This window comes from Ambystoma mexicanum, chromosome 6q (assembly GCF_040938575.1).
Source record: "Ambystoma mexicanum isolate Mex_15411 chromosome 6q, UKY_AmexF1_1, whole genome shotgun sequence".
In the NCBI taxonomy this organism is placed as follows: Eukaryota; Metazoa; Chordata; class Amphibia; order Caudata; family Ambystomatidae; genus Ambystoma; species Ambystoma mexicanum.
Window position 1 is genome coordinate 1,356,863,197 of NC_090937.1, and position 20,449 is coordinate 1,356,883,645.

The 20,449-nt window shown below is 44.7% G+C and overlaps 1 protein-coding gene across 2 annotated transcripts in view; it reads right to left on the reverse strand.

The window, feature by feature from the left end:
• EVC2 (EvC ciliary complex subunit 2) overlaps nucleotides 1–20,449 on the reverse strand; it is a 1,020,434-nt gene that overhangs the window by 546,705 nt on the left and 453,280 nt on the right. The gene's annotated exons all lie outside the window — the stretch shown is intronic.

The following is a 20,449-nucleotide window of genomic DNA, read 5'->3' on the forward strand; positions in this document are numbered from 1 at the left end:
TCGCCAGTACAAACATTGCTGTAAAAATTCCATGGTTTGACCCGTTAAAGGTGTACCCCATTACACCATTTAAGGGGAGCGGGGTGTTCCCTGCTCCCCTTAAATGCTGTAATGGGTCCGGGAGTTGCGGGGGTGTCCCCTGCATCCTTTACATTGATTGCGGTGGCACAACCACAGCCTTTTTGCTGCGATTTCTGTGTCCACAGCCATTTTTGACACAATTTTAACACATGGAACCAGAGCTAAATGTGGCCAGCTATTGACAGGGGGAAGATGGTCCCAGGAGTAACTAAACCTCCACATCAATTGCTTAGAACTACTTGCAGAATCGTTGACAGTGAAAGCATTCACCAAAGACAAAGTGGAGTGCTTCATCCTAATCAGGTTGGACAACATTTCTGCAATTTGTTAAATAAACCACTTGGGGGGGACGAGATTGCGCATGCTAGTAGAGCCAACAAAAGACTTCTGGCACTATTGCCTAGAGAACAAGCTATTAGTCACAGCGGAATACCTGCCAGGTGCCACAAACACATTGGCAGACTGGAAATCCCAATATTGGCATGACTTCAGTGACGGAAAGTTTCACAGGGAAGTATTCACACAAATCGCGTCTCTTTGGGGTACTCTGAACACCGACCTATTTGCCTCCAGATTAAACAAAAAATTACCAACATTTTTCCACTGGAGGTTGGACCCAGAGGCCCATGGAGCACACGCATTCCTACAAACGTGGGCAGGCGCAATGCACTACGCCTTTCCCCTCTTTGTGATGCTAGCCAGAGTAATAGCCGAAATCAGGCAGGAAGGAGCGGAAGTGATAGTGATAGCCCCACACTGGAAATCACAAGCATGGTTTCCAGTTCTGATGGAACTTTCTACAGATTTCCTATGAGTCCTCCCTCCCAGGAAGTATCTCCTACAAGCTCCATCAGGGAGCTACCATCCTCCGACTAGGACTGACCAGCTACCGCTCATCGCATGCACGATAGAGAGCAGATGGGCCTTTTCCAGGCATTTCGAGCTTGGCTGCAGAGCTCACCAAACAATCCTGGGCTCCATCTACACTCAAGAGTTATGAGGCGTCTTGGGGAAAATTAAGCATATGGTGTGACCAGCACAACCTTCATCACATTTCGGCCCCTTTAGTACAAGTGCTCAATTTCCTAGCGACTTTGGCCAAAGAAGGGAACATTTTTCATACAATAGGGGTTTATGGGTCAGTCATCGCACCAGGGCATGATTCATTAGAAGAAGCACCAATAGGGGAGCACCCAGCAACAGTGAGGCTCATGTGGGGGGGTTAAAGTTAGTGCACACCCCCTGCCGAATGGTTTCTGCTACTGCTCTAAAAGGTTTTCTGCGCATAATGAGTATCTGTGTTATGCCTGCCAGCCACTTCTCTGCTGTTCTTAGTTTGTATTCTTTGATACATTCCACTATGCATAAATTGGGTTGTTCTCTGAAGTGGGGGTACAAGATACTTGACGTGTGGCATTTGGTCCTTTTTGCTATGACGAAAATCACTACGTCTGGGCCAAAGGATTTCCGGTCCATTTCCAGAGCTTTCACATCTGATCAGAGTTGCTGCTGGGTGGGGCTGAGGGGGTTATAGCCCCAGATATTTCGGTTGTACCCCAGATAGAATCCAGTAGCAAGATACAAAAGGCTAGATAGCCCCGACAGTCAACAGCAGCGTAGCCCCGGACCTATTCCAGACCTAGCAACACCGCTGCACCTGATACCCTTTTACATGACACTAGGCACAGTAGCATGGCTACTTTCCCTGATAACTGGCGGTCGGATAGGTCCTGATTACAAGGCCAGTCTAGGAATAGGCGTAGGACCATTGAAAGGTCCCATAATTGGGCAGTGCGATGGGTGTGAGAGATCATGGTTCTAGCAGGAATAGACTTATCTAGATTTGGAGCAGACTCAGTGAGGGGAGACATGGCTTCCATGGTTTTCAGAGCTGGCGCTAGCCTTCAAGACATATTAAGAGCAGCAGACTGGTCCAGCGACAGCACATTCAGGACCTTCTATTTTAAGCCTATAACAAGCGCAGCAGGAGCAATAGTTCATAGCTTTTAACAAGCATAATGCTTGCCGCCAGTCTTGACATAGAATAAAGATTACTCCAGCCTTGGTGCAGTGAGTCTTAATTCTATCAAAGACACAGAGGTGAGCATTATCCCGCTCATCGATGCAATCAAAATGAATTTATAGTGATAAATGTTGTATACCATTGAAATTTGTCACATTGCATCAGTATTTCCCACCCTAACATGTGCCTTCTCTGACAAGGGGGGGGGGAGTGGGGAGACCAGAAGACAACCTGAAGGTGACAGAGCACACTAATAGCAAGCAGCAGTCCAGGTTGCCAAGATTGGGCGTGAGGACTTTGTGCACGAATGGACCGGATAAAGAGACCTTGCATTACTGTTTCAAGTTCCGTTGAGAAGTTTGTAGGAGTTACCGCAGATGTCAGTTCAAAGGCATCAGAAGAAGAGGAAGAGACCTAGACAGGAAGTGACACATGGGCCTCAGTATCGTCATAAGGACTACCAGAGACACTGGGATTCATGGGAAATGGAGTATGGTCATGATGTCACGATAAAACAATGGCATAATCCATAGTAAATTAGTCCATACTTCTAATATACAGTGCAAAATTGCTGATTCTGACTATGGATATAAACCCAGGAATGGCCTATAAAAATATACTGGTAAACATTCCACATTTTATAAAATGCATATTGCCAACTTTTACCATAAGGTGCATAGTGCTTTAAAGTGCATAGTGCATTAAGGTGCATCTTTTGGTTTCAAATACCTAAAGTGCATACGGCTAGAATGTTACTGGTTATTATATAAAAATGGCTTTACCCGGGTTTCATAATTTCTACACATCATATCCAAAATTGAAATACTTTATGCATCCACATATGCTAACTGCCACCGTTGTTCTGGATATTAAAAGAAGTCAATCTTCACCATAAAAGCAACCATACAACCATGTCTTACAACAGACAACCATGAAATAGAGAATGAACACGAAATCCTCACCAAAGTGGATAAAAAAATGTTGCAATATGAATACACAAATAAATTTAAAAAAGACTTTGTGTGACAACATTGTACGTCTTTATCCATAGGGATGTATAGATGTTTTTGGCTAGCTGTAGAGGGTATTGTCCACAGTGAATAGAAGTAAAATAGAATTGTAATATACATGGATCAATGCCCGATGTAGCAACCGAACAGGGACCAGAGAGGAGCAACAGACAATCATCTGACTTTTTATTCTGTTAACTCAAGTTCCTAGAAAGGTATACAACTCCCCATCAAGATTATGTCCGCTTGGCTGCTTTGATTCGAAATCTAAAATAGGTTTTGTCTCTTTTTGACGCAGTTCCAATTCTTTGTTGCCCCCACGAGGGTTGGCTGTAATGTGGTATAGACCCAAAAATCTCAAACAGTCCAGTTTGCTCTGATGTACATCCTTAAAGTGAACTGCCATTGGGTAAGAGGGATCAAAGATTTTTATGGCTCTCATGTTCTGTAGAATTCGAAGTTTCAATTTCCCAATGGTACTACCAATGTACCAGAGGTTACAGGAACATAAACGTCCATAGACCACAAACTCTGTATTGCATGTGATAGGACTCTGCAATTCCACCAAATGTCCTGTTACTAGATGTATTTAATTAGTTCTGTTCAGGGCAAACTTGCATGCTTTGCATTTAGTACATTTAAAGAAACCGCTGATATTTGTATTCACCCAAGAACTCTTGTTCAAAATGTTACATATGGGGGGCAAAAAACTGCTGACCAAAGTATCTTTGATAGAGATAGATTTCTTGAAGGTAATATGGTTAAGATTCATTCTAAACCTTCCCGCCATCACCTCTTTGTTTTTGCTTTGAAGGTAATATTGACATGTTCCTTGAGTACTGGCGATAATACTTCATCTGATTGCAGTACATGCCAATGTCGATGCAGTATTCTTCGAATGACATTGCCATGGGTTCCATACGTAAGAATAAGCCTGGTTTCGTCATCTTGTTCTTTAACCTCTAGTTCCCTATTCGTTGAAAGTAAGGTGGTTCGATTCAAATTGTGGGCTTTCAAATAGGCTCGCTCCAGAATGGCTTTGGGATATCTTTGTTTAATGAAATTAGCAGCTGTAAGTGACCCAGAGACCCAGAAGTGAACTGTTTACTGTGAGAGCACGCTGAGCAAAGTTTGTGTTGCGCGGCTCGTGGATCTTGCGGTCTTTGAAATTAAGCGGCGAGAGGACGTCTTCATAGGCAACACCTTTGTGCCTGACCAACAACCTAACTGTGATTGGAGACAGCGCATTAACATGCCTTCATCCCCACCCACTCCCTCCTACTAAATCTGAGTGCGTAGCGCACCCGTGTGCGCACCCGGAAGTGACCCAGGAGTGAACGGTTTACTGTGAGAGCATGCTGAGCAAAGTTTGTGTTGCACGGCTCGTGGATCTTGCGGTCTTTGAAATTCAGCGGCGAGAGGACGTCTTCAAAGGCAACACCTTTGTACCTGACCAACAAGTAATTGGACTGTCTAATTGTTTAATTTCAGCATTACCCCTTTGTAGCTATTCAGCTGTAGCTGTAGCTTTCAAGCTTTCAATCATACTGTGAGCTGCTGTTTTGACCCTCTCCCCCTTCTTTTTTCTCTGTTTTGTCATCCTGTCCTGCAGCCTAACTGTGATTGGAGACAGCGCATTAAGACGCCTTCATCCCCGCCCACTCCCTCCTACTAAATCCGAGTGCGTAGCGCACCCGCGCACGCACCCGGAAGTGAACTGTTTACTGTTCACTGTGCACAGTGAGCGGTGACGGTATGGCACGTTGTGTTATTGTAAAACCTCTGTGTTAACTAAATCCAAACATGGTGAAATTATATTCTTTGCGGACTGACATGCCGCTAAATTTTGAACCATTGCTAGACAAATTACAAGATACACATACCACCACGAAGAGTAATAACAGTGGCCCCCTAAGTCGTGGGTCAGCAAGGAGTCGCTCTTTATCACACACGAGTGACATTAGGAAATTTTATGCTGATAATATACCAGAATCCCATGACAAAATACCGAAAGAAAGCGAGGTGAGCTGTAAAAGTAACAATGGGGATGATAGAGACACCATGATTAGTCCAGAGAAGGTTGCACCAGAGCTTCCGGGCCCGATAGATTTATGTACACCGTCGGACTCTCTGCTTGCAGCTTTTTCTGAACAAAACCTCTTGGGTGAGTTTGCTATCCCTACCGACAACAAAATCGTGGCAGAGATCATGATACATGAGGGCCCCGGTGAGCAAAATGTTTCCGCCTCTGATACTATCGTTTTGGATGTTGTTGATAACATAAACAATGCTGATGAGACAAATGGTAATGAAATGGAAACACCCCAACGTGAAAGCAAATTAGTGGATTTAGTTGTGCAAAAGGAACAACTTGGTTCAGAAGCTAGCGCAGACCGTTTGTCTCAATCACCAGAAATGTTTCCAGAATGCTCTGCCGATTCTTCTGCGTTATCTATATCATTTCCTCAACATACACCAAAACGTTCTAAACGTAATAAGAAGGGATTCAATTCTAACCAAAGCCCTCCTATGATGGCTTCTTCTGAACTCCCATTACAAGCCATGAACAAGGCGCTCTTTTCTCTTGCCAAACTGTATGAAACACTTGATGCCAGATTACTTGATCAAAACTTTTTACTAAGGGAGCTGCTGGAAAACAAAAAATACCTTGTAAGTTTACACTCTTGATTGAAAATTTCTATTCTGCTGCAATTTCCGTGGGATTCTGATGAATTTGCCATAAGGAATAACCCATTTCAGCGATGAAGGGTGATTGCTGGTGGCGAATAATGGCATGTTGGAACTTGTCGGTTTACGGTGCAATTCAGTGAGAATCTCGCTTTGATTTGACTTCACCAATACATCCAGGAAGAATATTTGTTTCCGGTTGTGTGTCTCTGTGAATTTTAGATTTAGATTGTTCACATTTAGTATTTTGACGAAATCAAGCCAGTCTTTTTTTTCGCCATTCCATAGAATGGCAAGGTTGTCAATAAACCTTAGCCATAGGATTTCTTGATTGGTGTACTGGTTATTGTGTTCTGTCCATACCATGATTTTTTCCCACCACCCCATAGTCAAACTAGATAATTAAGTGATCTGCTGTTGAGGAAATATTTACAGGCTTTTTTCAGTCTTCATGCTGAATGAAGGTGTAAAGTAAAACTACGTCCAATGTGGCAAACATAGTTTTGCTCCCACACTATCCCTTCAATCTTACTTAGGAAGTGTTTTGTATTCTGCAGATATGAAGGTAAGGTGAATACGAGTGGTAGGAGAGTTGGATCCACATATTTCAAAATCTTTTCCAGAGAGACTCCATTTAAGGTGACAATAGGTCTATAAAAACTAGAAGAGTACCCTCGCTGTTGTAACTATAACCACAGAGATTCAAGAAAAGCATGACAAAACAATTCTTTGGCCTGATATCTCGGGCTGTTTAGAACAGAAGTGAGTTGCTTAATTCTAGCAATCCCAAAATAAATCAACAGCTCAATAAATAAATCTTTACCACCCACTCGGGAGGTTGGTTCTAAACAGTTCAACAAAACAGTACACCATTTAAACCAAAAGTTGATAAGAAATGTATTTTAAGAATAAGAGTAAAAGACATCAGCAAATTTTTAGACAAGTTATAAACAGATAATACAGACAAGTTTCATCTATTTGGAACATAATCAAACAGCTCAAAATGAATAATGCTTCAAATTGAGTTCAATAACAAAGATAAAAAACAAAGTATACATGCATGTGCAATTTAGTGAAAAATTCATTGCATCATGAAACCCCCTTCTTTGGTACATTAGTTCCTCATTAGTGGGGCTAGAGTTTTTTGATAAGAGAGACAATGAGTTAGGCAGGGTCTTTCGATGCAAGATATCTGATCAATTGCCAACGTGAACGTGATTAAATGCTAGTTGGTAGCGGAAGTTCCAACAGGCTGTAGTACAGGTAGATCACTGTTCCCTATAATCGTTACGTTTCGACCAGGGGAATGGGTTGGATGTTTGTGGACTTTGGGGAGAAAATAGATGGTAGGTATATTGGGAAATTTATTGAAAAGGAATCTGCAGTCATCTTCGTCCAGAAGTCCTAGATCAGAACATTTCTTCAGAAGGCACTCCACCTTTTGTTTTATTCTTTTTGTTGGGTTATTCTCCAATTTTTTATAACAGCTGGTGTCCAATAGCTGCCTGTGTACTTCCCTGATATAATCTTTCCAATATTGAATAACAATGTTGGTACTCTTGTCTGAAGCTTTTATTATGATGTTTCTGACTCTTTGTAAATCCTTCAAAATGTCTCTTTCTTTTGATGCAAAATTAGGCTTTATTTTGGTAGGTTGTAATCTTGCCTTCTGTAGGTCATGAATGAACAGATCTTGGAAAGCTTCTATTTGGCCACCAGGCTGGAACAGAGGATTAAACCTTGACTTGGCTTTTAATTTGCTTTTTATGGGCCAATCCTTCTCTATGTTTAGTGTTTCTAAGGCGATATCGGAAGTAACTTCCTCTAGGCTTCCTATAGATTCAAGTTCAGCCAAGTCTAATAAGACATTAAAATCTTCAATGATTACCGCTGTTTTGCCTTGACAATCTGGTTTTGGATTTTTCTTTGGGTGGATTCAAAATAAAGAATTTTTTAGGTCTGATTTTGTGCATATATTTGAAGAATCAATCTGGTTTCAGCATAATCATATGATAAAGTTGGGCAGAAATTGAACCCATACTGCAGGACTTTGATTTGAACCGTATTAAGAGTATAATCCAACAGATTGATCATAGTATTATCAATATTAGTGATGTTATTCATTTTGGAGTTTTTTTTGCCAGAGCGCGTTCTTGGATTCCCATCTGACTCTGAACTGCTTACTCCTTTGCCCCCTCCTTGTTTTCTTTTTCCTCCTTGTTCTTGCGATTTTACACGTCCTTTGCCTGCAAATTTGTTGGGATTGTTGCGACCGTCCAGTCCCAACATCCTCATTTCCTCTAAATGAATTAGTTTTCTTTGGGACTGATACATTTATTGAATTTTACTGAAAACAGATACAAAGATTTCAATCTGCTGAAGAGTAAGATTAAAGAAGAGAACACATAATTCTTGCCTCCATGTCTTTAATAGAATCAATGCATGGGGTAAGCTTTATTGTATGTTAATGGCAGGTGCTGAGGGAATGGTAGAGGGAGTTGGCATTGCTGCCGTTTTTTTTTAGTGTGTGGACATGACTAGAGTCTGTAGTGCTGAAGATAGTTAAAAAAAACCAATAGCCAGCAAAGCTGCTCCCCAAGATTGTAGGGGTTCGACCTGAGTTGCTTATAGAAAGCAGCATGCCATTTTAAAAGGACAAATAGTCTACCTTTGATGGGGCAATTACCACTTCTCTATCAGGAGTGGCTGGTGCATTGGGGGTGCTCGCGCGGCATTCTGAAATCTTTTTATTTTTAATTTGAATTATGGAGAAATTGCTTTCTAGCTCCACAATGCAAATGTAATCTTTGCATTTGCAAAGGATCTAAGCATATCTAGATTCATTCCAAATGCTAAGACTGGTGTCCCTAATGCCAACACAGCAGCACTTTGCAACGGGCACCATTTATGTATTTTACAAAGCGCTGAGCATAATAACAAACTGTACAAAAGATGCAAGGTGGAAAGGCAAAAACATCGGGAGAGTAGCTCAGCGGCAACGTGCGCGCCTTGGAAGCAAGACGACACGAAGCAACACAGGTTCGATCCCCGGGTCCGCGCTTAGAAACCTCTGGGTGTTTAAGCGGGTTATAAATACACAACTAACACACACAAAAAACTATGAAACAATTTCTGTAACAGCGCCTCGATGCCCGCGAGCTGTGTGAGCGCTTTAAAAATGTAAAATAAATTTAAAAAAAAATAAAAACCAGCAACAACATTTCTCACAGGGAAAGACTTCAGGGTCAAAAATAATTAGGAAGAGACAGGGTGAAGTGGGATTCAAGACACTTTTTAAATTCATTGACAGAAGGACAGGAGCGAAAAACAAGTGGAATGGCAATTCAGAGATAAAGGGCTACGAGTTTGAAAGAGCAAAGGTTGGAGGGAGCACAGTGGGGAAGAACAACAGAAGGAAAAAACCGGAAAGAAGAACAGAAGGAAGAAACCGAGAAGAAGATCAAAGCTCACAAGCAGGATGGTAGAGAACAATTAAGAAACAGAGATAAAGTGGGGCCAAAGCATGCATACTCTTAAAGACTAGACAAAGCAAGTGAAACTGAAACAGTATTTTATTAGGATGCCAGTCAAGATGGGTCAGATAAGAAGAGATACTAGAAGACAAGGTAAGGTTGCACAGCATTCTAACAACAGTGAATAATAAAATGCAAAAGGAAGGATAGCATAATTGTGGAGACTAATATATAAAGTCCAACAGTAATTACAAAGAGAAAGAACACTAGTTTGGAGGAGCAGTTTAGTCGAAGAGAAGATTCAGAGAGGACAAATCTTAATATTAAAAGGTGGAATGGGCAAGATTGGACCACAGATGCAATCTGGCGTAAGAATGAAAAGGAAAAATCATAAATGAAACTGAGTTGACGTGATTGGTTACCAATGGGAAGCGGAAGATGGGAAGTGAGATGGACAGAGGAGAAGACCTGGAGGAAAAAGTAGGAAAGAACAAGATTTTGGGTTTTGGGGATTAAGATAAAGGAACCTGGAAGAAAAGAAGGGCAGGAGATGAAGATGTGTGTCTCGTCGGCATTCAGATGCACAGGAAGCGAAAATCAAGATTAAGTGATGCCAAGGGGAGTTGAGGGGGGGATGCGGGGGGGAGTATAGAGTGAAAATAAAAGAAGAGGATGAATGCCCAAACCCTAAGAAGCACCACAGGAAAGAGAATAGGACTCAGAAGTGGACTTCTTCCAAGTCACTGAAATGTACGGTCAGACAGATAGGAAAGAAGAGCATTGTCAGAGAACTGTAGAGATGAGTGTATAAAGAATGTACAATGATCCACCATGTCAAAGGATGCACTGAAATGAAGCAAGAAGAGAATAGAAGAATGTTTACAATGACATACATGAAGAATCACGTCAGCAACAGAGATCAGGGTGTTTTCAGTGGAGAAACCATATTGCTTTCAGGGGACAACAATTATATAATTTAAGATAAGAACTCAGTTGGAAATTGTGATGAATCTGATTTTGTCATCACTCCTTTCCCGGAGGTAGCTTCTCCTCATGTGGATAGTGGACAGCAGCTGCTACCTAATGCTAATCCTGGGGGTGGCTATTTGAGGGCAGATCACATGAAGGCAGGCATCCCTCAAGGGGAAGGACAGGCATCAGAGGAAACATGGTATCCCCCTTTCCCTTTTAGGGATACCACCTAGAAGAGAAAGAGGACTGCCCAAATGAAGATCACCAAACTGAACCAAATGGAGCAGCTAGTGTTTGGGAGAAACCAATTGGCTCTGAGCATCTCCCTTCATGGAAACAGGAGTTTAGAAATTGAACAGCTGAGAGCAAAAAGAGTTCTCTTCCAGCAACTGACTCAAAGGCAGAGGTCGGTGTGACATGCAGAGCAGCGTCAGTGAATCGGAAGACAACGGCATCGTTCCAACCCAAGACGGTATCCAGGGAGCTCTGGTGTGGTGTTTGCATGAGAAGAAGCCGACCGAGACACTCAGTCCCTGCTGTGTGAGCCGGGGGGGCAGAAGGGACTTAAGGCCGTGAACGGAGAAGTCTGCCTGCAAGGAAAAGCAAAGTAGACAAGCCGGCTCTGTACCAGCCGCTCAGGAGAGTGTCACCAATAGTCAGCACAGCAGCCAGAAAGAGGTAGCTGGTGGGAACATAAAGCAGAGTAGGGCTTTGTTCCAGTATGGAGAATGAGGACGCTCAGTGCCGCTGTTGGGGATATGTCTCCTGATCACTGCAGAAGCAGCAAAGAGCGAGAAATAAAAGCGAAAAGAAGAAGAATCCAATGCCGGTGAGCCCATGGTGAAGGGATGGGAAGCTGGGGCTGAAGCACAGAGAGTGATTAAATGACCCGAGTGGAGGAGCAAAGATCTGAGTCGAATTACTTGTCATTTTTAAAGTCACAGTGAAAACAAGTAACATTGTAAAGTTTGAGAACAAGAGGTACTTGGGTAAGACACATGCCCCCTTGTCCTTAATGTTGATGAAGGGTGAAACACAAAATCCTGACAGGAGGGTATACCACATGTCTAGCAAGTCTGGGATGCACACTTAAATTGATTGAAAGAAGTGTAACAGAAGGACCTGGCAAGCAAATTATACCAGGTGTCTTGCAAGTCTGGGACCCGCATTCAAGTTGTGTTGTTTTGAAATAAGAATCCCAAGAAAGACTAATGCCCATGGGGTTGAGCATTATTTGGAACATGGAAAAGACCTGGTGAAAGGAGTAATTTCCCCAGAGTGAATTGCAATACCAAGAGGCAGGCTTTATCCTCTTGAACTAACTTGAATGTAGGGGAGGGGGGTGTGGCCTGGTGCTCATGGAGTGAAGAGGCAGAGGCTCTGAGCTCCAGCCACGATCCTGAATCTTGATCCTCTGTAGGTGGCCAAACGCTACTAATGAATGAAATAAGGATGCCCAGAGGTGTGCAAACAACAGGCGGCCACTAACGCTGAAATCCCAAGTGAAATCGTACCCCTGGAAGTTAGGAAAAGACCCCAGAGCAATTTCCCACCTGGACACAGCAAAATGGCGGATGCGCCTGTGTGCCCTTGTCGTTGAAGGGGGAGGGGTGGAACGCAGCCACAGAAGCGAAGACTGCGCTTGGTTTGGAGTGGCACTGGTCACCGGAGAGTTGTGAGGTGGACAAAACCAGGCAGGGAGCGGGCGCATCCCCGCACAGAACCTTGCTCTACTGCCCTTGATGCTGGCCGCCGGAGTGAGGTGCGCGGTGGGACCCAAGACCGAGTTGCAGAACACCGCAGCTGGGCAGGACTGGCACCTGTGATCGTGAACACTGACGTAGAGGCTGAATGCCTCAAAGCCCGTAACGTGCCCCGTGGAGCTGCTGGAGCTGCTGGAAACCCCGCCATCGTCGGAGCAGTTCATGGAGCTGGTGACAGGGTTGGAGTGGGAGCCCAGCCTTTAAACTCACATCACTCTGCTGAAGCAGGGAAGACCACTGACGAGGAACAATACACGGCATGAGGAGGTGAGCGCACATATGATTGTGAGCGTGAGGAACTGCAAGCTTGGGGTGATGAGAGCGGACGCCGGCAAGGGGCATGCATGATATGTGGCAAAAATAAGGCCATGAAGATTAGGTAGCGCAACAGAGGTGGTGCATGAGGCAGCGGTGCAGGGATCAAATCACTGACAGTCTTCCACCTGGTGCGTTCAGGAATGCTATAATGGACCCCACCCCTAGTCAGCACATAAACTTTGGGAACGCTGCTTGACCACAGGAGATCCATATGAGAGTGCTGCCACACCCCGCACCCTCAAACTCCCAGCATATTAGGAACAGTTGACTGATGCAGGATAACTAGAACAAGGAATGAACTACCGTGTGATAAGCAGGTTGATGGATGCAGACACGAACGTGGAAGCAGGCCTGATGATCATAGCACAATAGGAGCTCACCAGGGACGTCCACTGAGGTCACTAATCCACAACCAAATACCACGTGGTCCACAATAAGAGCACCCCACTGCCTAAGGCTCACAAACAAAGGGACACGCTCCCGACCTGGAACCCCTGCTGGAGTCAGTATAGCCTGTTGACCCACACCGAGAGGAAACGAGCTCACTCCGAAGCACACAATATTCTGGCCCTGCCCAGTTCCTGCACTGCATCAACAGTGTAGTGAATAAGCCAATGACTGTCAAGACCACCGGTGCGACCTGCGAACAACTTGCACCCAGCACTCTGGACCATTAAACAGAAAAGGCACTGAAAACGACAGGGGAGAAAATGGCGAGGACATCTGCGCTCTTTGAGGTTCCAAGGGGCGAATTACAGCACACCACACCCTGAGACTACACATCCCCTGATGCCCAAAACTAAAATGTCACAGTCCAAAAACAAAGCAAAGACGATGATAATGGACTCCTTTAATGCCACTATGCCCCATGCAACAACACCCAATGGGGCAACCAAGGCTACAACCCAGAAAGAGCCGGACGAAGACAACAGGATGGACAAGTACTGGAAGTAATCGCCACGCTAAGATCCTTCATCGATACCAAGATTGATGAGGTTAAGTCTGACATGCAATTAATGCACCAAGACGCACGCAATCTGATGGAGCATGTTCACTAACGGAGAGACTACTGAGAGCACTACCGACCTGACACTTCGGGTCAGTGAGCTCAAAAAACGAATTGCTATGCTGGAAACAAGATCCGAGGAGGCGGAAGTACGTGCCAGACGCAGTAATATCAGGATTCTAGGGGTGCCGGAGGGAACTGAGGGGCCTGACCAGATATGTGGAAACATTACTGCAGCAGGAAATTGGTGCGGGCAGACTTTCGCAGGGCTTTGCTGTAGAAAGGGCCCATAGATCCCTCCAAAAAAGACCTCCACCGGGCTCACACCCTCGGCCAATGATCGCAAAGATCCGCAATGTCCAAGACAGGGAAATTATCCTCAAGTACTCCAGGGAGGGTGGAGTTATAGAGCGCGACAACTCCAAGATAACCATCTACCCCGACTACACCGCCGCAGTGCAAAAAGCGAGGAACTCCTTTATAACGATCAAGGCGAGGCTACGGCAACTGAACTTGAAGTACATGCTTCTCTACCCGTCCTGACTGAAGGTGATACACAAAGAAGGAGCAATGTTCCTGTTAACACCGGCCGCGGCCACAATGTGAATGGAGCACCACAACCTGGCAGACGGGGAGGAAATGGCCACTAAGAAGAACCCATGGCTACTATAGAGGCGCACACCAACAGCAAAAAACATGTTTGGCCACCACTGAAGAATTGGCTCATTGATAGTGAATAACTATTTGACCATTGCGCTGCTACGAAATGGCTGGTGGCCAGAGCTCGGTCTCCCCAAGTGAGCACACCGAGCCACCCAGCGAAACGACAAGTGCAGGCCTGTTGCTAGCACGAGAAAATTTGCACTTGAAACCTAAGAAGGGAAATGACGGTGCAAGGGCGCCTGATCGCTGCAGGAGCAATGCAGCTGGGCACAACAGTTTGGTTTATGTTATTTGTTCCACATGTTGGTCTGTCTTTGAGCTGTTGAATCCAGGTAACTGGGGTAAAGTGAACTAAAGGCACGAAAGCTAGAAAGGGACATGCTCTGATCAAAGAGACACTGAAAAGGGGCAGACCTGTCCAGGATTGGAGGTACTGGAAATGGGCGGGCAGATCCACAACAACATGGTGTAACATCTTAAGGTATTGACTTTGAATGTCAGAGGTCTGGGCACATACTTGAGGAGAAAAGGGGTTAAATCCTTCCTAAGCAGGAAAAAAATCTCAATCGCCCTACTACAAGAGATCCACCTCACAGCTGGGACCACGGCCAAACTAAAGGAACGCTGGGGAGGGTAGGGGTACGGAGCCTCCTATTCCAGATATGCCAGAGAAGTGTTTACGTGGGTGAGCTCAGAAGTACCTTTCCAGTTAATCGACACAGAAACAGAAAAAGAAGGTATATATTTGATAATGTGGGGAGTTATTGAACAAACCAAGGTCTGCATAGTGAACTCCTACTCTCCCAACCAAGGCATACCTGCACACCTCAGGCTGTTGTGCGCCAAGATAACTCCCCCACCGGAACGGCCTATTCTTGTGAGGGGGGGGCCTCAATTGTACAAGGGATTTGGCACTCAATAGATCTAACGCCCCAATACCAAACGCACACGACTTCCCAATCACTGAACACTATGGTGGAGCACTTAGATCTAGTAGATGTATGGCAGGAACTTCACCCCACTGACAGATGCTATTGGTATTACTCCTCTCCCCATGAACTATACACTAGATTAGATTATTTTCACATGGATAGGGAATTATTTTCACAAATAGTACACGCGCAATATCTGGGCAGATTGATATCTGATCACTCACCACTGCTCATCCACTGGACCATCCGAGGCCCTAGACCCGAGCAGATTATTAGCATGGATATGCAGGAGAGAACACTCTAGACACTTACCCACGAAAATTAGAAATGAGGGCGGGGTGACAAGACACAAGCGTCAATTAACAACACCTTTGTCACATTCTACTCCATGTTATATGCCCACAAAACCCCGATAGAGATACCGGAAATAAGGGACACGCTGGAGGAGAATGGGCTCCCCAAATTAGAAACACCCCAACATGAAGCACTAGATGAGGCAATAACCCCTGAGGATGTGACAGACGCGATCAGATCGTTATCCACTTGTAAGACTCTGGGAAGTGATGGGTTACACCCTAGAGTTCTACAAAGCCTACGAGCCCATACTTACCTCACTGCTACACAAAGTCTTCACCAGTGGAGTAACTTTGCTGAAAAGGTTGGGGGGGACACGCCAGATTCAGGTTAATACAGTTAAACGTACTGTACAGGACTTCTATGACCACCCCCCCATAAGGGTGGGAAGATTTAACAAAAAAGCAAGGTCAACATGCCCGTGGTGTAACAGGGCGGAAGCTGACTTGGTGCACGTGTTCTGGAGGTGCTGTAGAGTACAGAGATTCTGGGCGAAGGTCGAAAGCATCTGCCGCAGAGTGGGGGTGAGCCGATACGATTGGACTCCGGTGGAATGCCTCATGGGTGCGTATCCCAGGCTGAGCAAGGATAATCATATTGTGAAATTGATGGACATTGTGTGCATATTAGCGAAAAGGGCGATCGCTATGGCATGGAAGCTGCCTGGGGGGCCACAATAGGACAGATGGTACAGGGAACTGGAAAGATGGTCGGCTGCTGAGACCGCTGCCTGGGGTATGGGAATTCACATGTCCGATGGAGACGTGGGTATAACTTTCGAGGCATGGAAAGCACTAATCAGAGACATGTCCCTCCCAGCAGATGACAAGCCTCCCTGAATTGCATTGTTATATGTTCCATATAGGCGACACGATGGCGAATGAGCTTGAAAACTCCTGACCAGCATGGTCCCCCTGAACTGAACGTTGTGATACCAGAGTAAAGCCCCCAGGAACTTATGGCCGAGTTAGGCTCTGATAGGCAGGAAGACAGACACCGTTTGTTGTTGTTAGGATTATTGCAACAAATAATAATAAACATTGAGAGATGCATTGTAACCACGTGATGCAATCGGAAAAGCAAGATAAATGTATGTCTATAAATGCAAATTAAAACAAAAGAACTTGGATGCACATTTGAACATGTGTTGTGGTGGAGAGAAACCTGGGGAAGGGAGTCATTCCCTGGAACTGTGAATAATCTCTACTTGGAGCATTTTTGCTGAGCTTGAACATTCGTGCACTTTCAGTGCCAAAGACACTACCCTGAGCGCCCGAGAGTTACTTTTAGAACGTGAGGACAAAGATAGGATTTCCGACACAGTGTATTTTGCTTTGGATATCTTGACAGAAGCCAGAGCTTTTGATGAGGTAGGGAAATACGTCCTAGATTACAGACAGTGAGGCATTTTTCAACTACATTTTCATTTAATAAAAGTCTTTAAGCAAAAACCAGTCCTCTGTGTCCATGTCCAATTCCTGTTTCCTCAAAGAATAAACAAGTCGCTCAAGCCGGATATCCGCTGCTGCATTCTTTCAAAGAATGATGAAAGAAACTTTAGGTGACATCCCAGGGGTATTCTATTATCAAGATGATATTTTGGTAATGGGGACAACAATCAAAGACCGTGATGACAAACTCAATATAGTGTTGAACAGATTAAGTGATGCTGGCCTCACATTACAAAAAAACAAATGTTTCAGAGCATCCGATATTAACTATCTGGGTCACCAGCTATCAGATAAAGGGATATCTCCCATGGAGGGTTTAGTTTCATCAATTAAACAAGCAAAACCACCCAATGACAGATAAAAGGTCAAGCCTTTCTCAAGTCTAGTAGAATATTGCTCGAAGTTCATAAGAAACGTTTCAGATAAAAGCTTTATTATTCGGAAACTGCAAGAAAGGTCGACATTTTGAGTGGAATGCCGAGTGTTAGATGAAGAAATCTACTGCGAATGCTCCCATTCGCTCATCCTTTCACCCTAACAAGGACACTTACATTATGACGGACGCTAGCAGTTCAGGATTGGGGACAGTTCTCATGCAAGCCTTCAAGCGTGGGGCCAGAATCACAGTATTTGCCTCTAGAACACTTAATGAAGTGGAGCAGAGATACTCGGTTATAGAAAAAGAAGCTCTGTGCAATGGGCTGTAAAATAATTCAGAACATTTATATGGGACAGGAGGTTTTCATTCATCGCCGACCATAAACCTTTAGTCTCTGTATTTATGTCGAAAGGTTTAGATGGTGTCTCAAGAAGAGTAATGAATTGCGCGACATCAATACAAGGATATGACTTTACCATTAGCCATGTTGCAGGTAAAGAAAACGTCATAGCTGATTATCTGTCAACGTTTTCAGCCAATATATGTGAAGACGGCCCATAAGAACCATTACAAGAGGTTTTCAGGGTATGCAGTGATTCAATGACTCAGAATGAATAGCAACACTGCTGCAACAATGATCAGGAACTAAAAGTAAAAGAACTTGTGCTCAATGATTGGCCATGTGATGAGATACTAGGAACATTTCATAAAATGAAAGATGAACTTAGCATTGAAGATATACACCTCGTAAGAGCAGGGAGAATCATACCTCCAAGTGGTATCAGAAATAAACTCAGAGTTGGCCCATGACAGCCACATGGGTATGTCTAGAACAAACGGCATGCTCCGTGCAGACTATTGGTGGCCAGTGCTGGACTCGGATGCAGAAAAACATAGAAGTTGCACCACATGTGGGTCATCAGACAAGGTCCTCAAAACATACATATACCCCTAAAACCAATAGAAATGCCACCACTTCCTCGGAATACATTGCTTTAGATGCTGTGTCTCCTTGCTTCCAGGGAAGGGAGGAAAAAGTATGTGATAGTCATTGTAGACCTGAACTCCAAATGGGTGGAAGAACGCTCAGTTTTCAAGGCAGATTCCAAAGCTGTGATCACATTTTTGGATGATACATTTCAAAGGGAGGGCATACCAAAGAAAATACTTACCGACAATAGTGTCACATTCACATCCATACTCATGAAATGGGTTCTATATGGGTAACATAAATCATCAATATTCCGCCCCCTCCACCAATGGTATAGTGGAAAGGTTTAACAGAACGTGAATGCGCAATATTCACATGTCAACCCATTGTGGCAAGAATTGGGAGAATGACATTGAGAAGCTTGCTCTAACATACAGACTACCACATGCCACAATGGGCTGCATCCAATTTGAGGTGTTAAGGAGGAGAAAAGCTGCAACCCATTTATGGCCCCCCAGGTTGGGCAGAATAAAATTCAAATGTGTTTCTACAGTAGCTGTAGTAGGCCAATTGGACAAGACCTCATTCTGCACTACCACGACTCCTCTCCCACTATGCCTCCTCCCCATTACTACTCCTTCTCCCACACTACTCAACCACCTCCCTTTCACTCTGCACCGGTCTTCTCACACTCACACCTTACCATACCTTCTCTACTAACTTATGTCACACACATTCACTATGCAGAACCAGTATCACTCCTAAGTCAATGCCTCGCCTGATCCAAAACTCATCTGCACAAGCAGCTGTGCCCACCTTCCTCCTCCTGCTGCTCTGTTGGTCACAGTCCTCCTCCTCTCAGATCTCCTGATGAAACAGTACATCCTGTTCCTGTCCCCTGGTTATGTATCCCTCCAGTGGTAATGGGTGAACAGTAATCCCTAACCAATCTCCTTTCTCTCCCAGTAGGTGATTGTGTAGCGGAAAGCTTACAAATGTGACTGCACGCACTTCCTCGTGTGGACTTGCCCCTGGCAGATTCAGCTGAGCTGGGAAAAGCTGCATCAAAGATTGCGTTTTGGAGCCCATTGGCTGAGTCCCCATTTGGTTAGTAAGGGGAACCTTCCCTTTTAGAGTCCAGTGTGGTCTAGTGGATTGTTCTTTTTAGTTGGTGGGATTACTTGTGAGCTTTGCCGGCGCGACTCGCTCTGCTTCTGCTCTGAGCTGTTGCACAGCTGTAGGCGGCATCTCTCTCCGATGATCTGCTCTGTGCGGTGCGGTGCTCGGGTCTCCGCGGCACTGAAGAAGCTTTGTCTGGCTCTAGGTCTGGCTCTGCATCTCTCCCTGTACCCTCTCACTGCGCATGACAAGGGATTCTCCCCCTCTCCTGACAAGGTCAAGGACTTGGCATTACCTCAAGTGTGTTGTTCTTACAGAGGCGTTGTTTGCATTAGTGTGCAATGACAGGACCTGCAAGATCTTATCGTGGCTGGCAGTGGCAGCATTACTGGCACAACCAGCACAAATGGGGTGTTCCCTCAGAAAACGCTGCCATATGTTGGGGGCACCTGCACCCTGAAAATGCGCCTCGGTCCTTCCATTGAAAAATTCACCATCTGCCACTGCACTCTATTGAGTAATCTCCGAGGGATGTCCCTTACTATCAAACACTTGGGTGCCATCCTACCTTCGCATCCCTAAGGCCAGCCTCAGTTTGGATACTACGAATAGATGAGGTAATTGAGCTATTGCGAAGACTGCAATATATGATAACATGCCAATCAGCAATATGTTCTACACACACAACCTAACAATGTTCACCTTACTCCAATGTACACAATATTTGATATATAACACCTAGGTCCACACACTCTACACTCTCCACCTATCCTGATCATGGGTGATCTGCTCCCCCCATGGCTGCTTGTAGATCCCTTGCTGCCAAAATATTCTGCCTCCCCCAACCCTGTTAGCTCCCTGTCCCCTTGCATCTCTGCTTCCCTCGCCATGTTCTTCCCCCTATGATTTGTAAAGCGCCTGCTGCTTTCCAAAGCTAGGTCTGTGCTCAAATACCCTGATCATAATAAAAATGCATGATGAAACGTATTAACATGCTTATAAAAACACTTTACTAGAAACATTCATGAGAGATATATATACACTGGTGCAAAGGGGAGATGTTGGTGCTAGGATACAGGTTTCAAATTATTTAAAAAAACACAGTAAAATAAAAATGTCAGCAGAAGATTTTGCCTAGAATTAGACGGTCTGGGGAGACATGGAGGGCCCGGCAGGCCCGAATAAACATAATCAAGCCTGCTTGCCCACGCAGAGCGGCAGACGCATAAAACCCCATCATGAGACATGGTGGAGGCAAGGGTCAATGAATTTGAAAATGTTCGGGT